We start from the raw sequence: 5,742 nt of genomic DNA on the forward strand, positions 1-5,742 counted from the left end.
TACCAAAGTCCTAAACTAGGAGTGTCCTTAAGGTATCTAAAGATTCTCTTAACAGCTAGTAAATGTGATTCCTTAGGGCATGATTGAAATCCAGCACATAAGCAAACACTAAACATAATGTCTGGTCTACTTGCAGTTAGATAAAGTAGAGATCCAATCATTGACCTATATAATTTAACATCTACACATTTACCTCCTTCATCTAAGTCAAGCTTTGTTGAAGAGCTCATTGGAGTGTCATGAGGTTTCCCATTTTCCAGTCTAAACTTCTTGAGCATATCTTTGACGTACTTAGCTTGATTAATGAAGATGCCATCTTTTCTTTGCTTGATTTGGAGTCCCAAGAAAAATGAGAGCTACCCCATCATGCTCATCTCAAACTCACTTTGCATTAGCTTAGAAAATTCTTGGCAAAGAACATCACTAGTAGAACCAAATATTATATCATCAACATAAATTTAAACTACTAATAAATCTTTACCTTTATGCTTTAAAAACAATGTAGTGTCAACCTTTCCTTTTGAAAAACCTTTTTCAATTAAAAAATTTAACAATCTTTCATACCAAGCTCTAGGAGCTTGTTTTAAACCATAAAGAGCTTTTGTCAATTTAAGAACATGATCTGGAAATTTTGAATCTTTAAAACCTGGAGGTTGTTCCACATACACTTCTTCTTTATAAAACCATTTAAAAATGCACTTTTAAAATCCATTTGATATAATTTAAATTCATGAAAACATGCAAATGCTAATAACATTCTAATTGCTTCCATCCTAGCTACGGGAGCGTATGTTTCATCATAGTCTATGCCCTCTTCTTGAGTATACCCTTGAGCAACAAGTCTAGCCTTGTTTCTCACTATATTACCACTCTCATCAAGCTTATTCCTAAATACCCATCTAGTACCTACAGTAGATTTATTACTAGGCCTTTCAACTAATGTCCATACTTTACTTCTCTCAAATTGATTTAACTCTTCTTGCATAGCCATAATCCAATGTTCATCATTTAATGCTTCTTTAATATTCTTAGGCTCTATGCATGAGATAAATGTAACATAATTACAAATATTTCTAAGAGAAGATCGAGTTGTTACCCCTTTTGATGGATCACCTATAATTTCACTATCCTTGACATAGTTGTACTCTCTTGGATAAGATACTTCCCTTTCTTCAACGGTTGGATTCTCAAGAGGATCATGAGTTTCCTCATTTTTTGTTTCTTCCTTTGATGATGGTTCTCCAACTTCATGTCTAACATCATTTGTATTTATAACACCTACATCATCATTCACACAAGAATCCTTCCTTGGAAGGGGACTATCATCGAAAACAACATGTATAGACTCTTCTTCAACTAAAGTTCTTTTATTAAATACTCGATAAGCTTTAGAATTTAAGGATTAACCCAGAAAAATTCCTTCATCACTTTTAGCATCAAATTTGCCAAGGTTTTCTTTACCGTTGTTTAAAACAAAACATTTACATCCAAAAGGATGGAAATAGCTAATGTTAGGCTTTTTATTTTTGAAAATTTCATATGGAGTTTTCTTTAAAATTGGCCTAATCATTACTCGATTAACAACATAACAAGCAGTATTTGTGGCTTCCGCCCAAAAATATTTTGGCAAATTATTTTCACAAAGCATGGTTCTAGCCATTTCTTCTAAAGTTCGATTTTTCCTCTCAACAACTCCATTTTGTTGAGGGGTTCTAGGTGCTAAAAAATTATGACTAATACCATTAGAATTACAAAATTCAATAAATCCAATATTTTCAAATTCAGTGCCATGATCACTCCTAACACTAGTTATAGAGTAACCTTTTTCATTTTGGATTATTTTTGAAAATGTGATGAACTGTTCTAATGATTCATCTTTAGTACTTAAAAATAGAACCCAAGTATATCTAGAATAGTCATCTACCAAGACAAATGCATATTGTTTTCCACCCAAGCTAGTAGTCCTAGTTGGCCCAAAAAGATCTAATGGATCAATTGTAATACTCTACTAGTTGATACGTCATTAATGGATTTAAAAGAAACACGCTTTTGTTTTCCTTTAGCACAAGCATCACAGATTTTATCATTATCAAATTTAAGCTTAGGCAACCCTCGAACTAAATCACCTTGAATTAGCCGTTGCAAAACACTCATACTAGCATGTCCTAGTCTCCTATGCCATAACCAACTATCATGTTCATCTTTAGCAACTAGGCATAAATTAGTCATATCAAAAGAATCTAAATGCACCATGTAAATGTTCCCTATTCTATGACCAATAAGCATAATCCGATTAGATGCAATGTCAATGACTTTACAACCATTAATTTCAAATAAGACATTGAATCCTTTATCGCATAATTGACTAATACTCAATAGATTATGCTTTAATCCATTCACATATAAAACATTCTTAATTTGTATGGAAGAGGTATTACCTATTGTACCAATACCTTCAATGTGACCTTTTGAATTATCTCCAAAAGTCACTTCTCCTCCATTTTTGGCGTTAAGCTCAATGAACCGGCTTTTGTCTCCGGTCATGTGTCTTGAGCATCCACTATCAAGGTACCATGAATTTGAATTTGTTTCTCGTGCCTTGTAGCTTTCCCTACAAACATAGATTGATTTTTGATTTTTGGTACCCAAATTCTTTTGGGTCCATATTAATTAGTTTCCAAAATCCTAGTCCCCTTAGGTATCCATTTGTGTAGGATATTTTTATCTTTAGTAGTAATGAGTTCTTTAGGAACCCACATACTTCTAACAATTTTTCCATTAGAGGTTCTTTGGGGACCTCTATGATTGTAGTTTCTAAAACTTTTTCTAACAAAGTTGGATTTTGAATTTCCACCTTTTTCAAAATGTTTTGTTCCAACTTTATCAAAAGAAGTTTTAAGATCATCAATTTTCTTTTGATGATCATCATTGATCTTTGAAAGTAAATTTTGCAAATCTAAATTTTTCTTTTCAAACTCTTCTAGTTTGATTTGCAAATCTTTGATTTTACTTTCAAGATCGTCGTTGGTTTTGGATATGAGTTTGTTTTCATTTTTCAATTTTGAAACATCGTTTTTATATTTTAAAAATAATTTCTCATAATCCGAAGCCAACCTATTATATTCCTCTAATAACTCATCATAGGATAAATCATCAAAATCGGATGAGTTAGAGGTTACCTTAGAATCTTCCCCAAATGCCATCAAGCACAAGTTACCTACTTCTTGTTCCTCTTCATCGGAACTTTCTTCATCGCTCCATGTAGCCACATGAGCCTTGTGCTTATTCTTTGATTTACCCTTTTTCTTCAATTGTGGGCAATCATATTTAACATGCCCTGGCTTTTTGCATTCGTAGCAAATGATTGGGTCCTTCTCTTTCGGTTCATTTTTGAGGCCTTCATTTCGATTGAATTTTCTTCCTCGATAAGGTCTCATCATTTTTCTGAACCGTTTGGAAAACAATGCCATTTCCTCGTCATCATCATCGTTATTCGAATCACTCTCATCTTTTGTGGATTTGAGAGCAACTCCAATGTTTTTCTTCTTCTCCTTCTCCTTTGGTGTCTCTTCAATTTTGTCGAGTCCACCTCATCTTCGAGCATCATTTCATGAGTGAGAAGTGACCCAATTAGCTCTTCAAGAGTTAAGGACGTTAAGTCCTTAGACTCGATGATTGTTGTCTTCTTTGATTGCCACGATTTTGGGAGGGAGTAGACTAACTTCCTCACAAGCTTTTCATTTGAAATGATCTCTCCATATGATTTGAGACCATTGACAATCGTTGAAAATCTATCCGTCATAGCTTTGATATCTTCATTTGGTTTCATCCTGAAATTTTCATAGCTATGCGTTAGAATACTAATTTTAGATTTATTTACCTCATCGGTACCTTCATGAGTGACTTGAAGTTTTTCCCATATTTCTTTGGCGGTTGTACACGATGAAACTCTTCGTATTTATCTGGTCCAAGAGCACAAAAAATGATATGGATGGCTTTGGAGTTGAGCTGGAACATTCTTGTCTCTCCTTCACTCCACAACCTTGGATGAGTGAGAGGTTTGATGTATCCTTCTTCTACAGTATTCCATGCTCCCATGTCACTTGCTTGAATGAAGTACATCATTCTATTCTTCCAATAGGCATAGTTAGATCCATTGAAGAAAGGAGGCTTGTTGACGGGCATCGAGTCGAGACCGGAGTCGAAGTTTGAAGCGGAGGCCATTGATGACTTTGATTATCGATATAACTCTTCCCGAATCGACTCAAGAGGCGATTAAACCTTCAAATGAGTTAGGCTCTGATACCAATTGTTGAGTTAATCGATTGACGGATTTGGCCAAGAGGGGGTGAATTGGCAATTAAAAATTTGGTGGAAGCTTTTGCAGAAAATTGAAAGTAATTGCACAGCGATTTAGAGTGGTTCGACTTTCTCAATCAAAGTCTACGTCCACTACCTTAGCTATCCACACTAAGGATTTTCCAACAAATTCACTAATTTGTTCTTTCTTTTGAGGCCAAAGAGATAACCTTACAACACCCTCAAGAATATACCCCAATTCTTGAGAACACTCTTTCCCAAAGAGAAGATTACAAATTTGCAAACTTACAAGGAAAACCTCACAAGGTAAGATGTTTGCACAATTCTAGAACAAGAAAAGAACACTCAAAGATAATTACAAATGAGCACAAATGGTGTTCTTGAAAGCAAAATGAATATTGAAAAGAAAATTGGCTTGATTTGCACAAACTTGGTGTTTGATGCTTTCTCTCTTGTTTCTCTATAATTTCTTGTTGATCAAGGGCTTCAGAACTTGTTTAAATACACCTTGAATCACTTCTGAACGTTGGGGATGATTAGTGAAGATCATATAGCCGTTTTAGTGTGAAAAAAATTAATAAAACAGCTTGGAGCGTGGGGGGAATCGATTCCCCCTCATAGGGAATCGGTTCCCTAAGTGTAAAATTCAAATATTTCGACCGTTGAACAGGAGGGGAATCGGTACCCCCTATGGGGGAATCAGTTCCCTCCGAGAATTCTGGAAATCTCGGAGCCAAACCATTCAGGGGGGAATCGGTACCCCCTTGGGGGGGAATCGGTTCCCTCTGAGCAATCTGGAATTTTTGACTTTGAAATGGTTCGAAATACTTTGTAAAATTATTTTGAAATTGTTTTTAAGATTAAAACTTAATTTTACACTTTGAGTAAGAATTAAAATGATCTTTGAAAGATTTGGAGTAATGTTTTGATATTCGAATAATTCTATCGAATATACTTAGAAAATCATTTGGAAAATCTTAAAATTCATTTAACTTAATTTGTTATATCGAAATATCAAAATGTTTTCAACATATACCTTTAATGACACACAAACGATGACACACGCTAATTTATGACTTGCAAAAAATGTGTGTCATAAAAAAAATGTCATGTTTTTTAAAATCTGAACTATTTATGACGTACAATAATGTATGTCATATTTAATAGTCATAATCCAAAAAATTTGCAAAAACACGGAGTACAGTTTTAATTGTGTCATCTGTAAAAGTCGTATTTTAATTTCCTCCATTATTTTCATCCTTTCCTACTTCTTCCCCCTCGATAACAAAGTTCACGCCGCTTGCTTCCCCCATTTTTCTCTTTTTTTTTCCATTTTCTCTTTGCAACCTCCCACTGGTTTGGCCATTCACCACAACGCAAACGAAGGGTTTGAGAGGATTCAAGGCTGGGCAACTCTGGATT

This window comes from Hibiscus syriacus, unplaced genomic scaffold (assembly GCF_006381635.1).
Source record: "Hibiscus syriacus cultivar Baekdansim isolate YM2019G1 unplaced genomic scaffold, ASM638163v2 tig00110264_pilon, whole genome shotgun sequence".
NCBI classification, from domain to species: Eukaryota; Viridiplantae; Streptophyta; class Magnoliopsida; order Malvales; family Malvaceae; genus Hibiscus; species Hibiscus syriacus.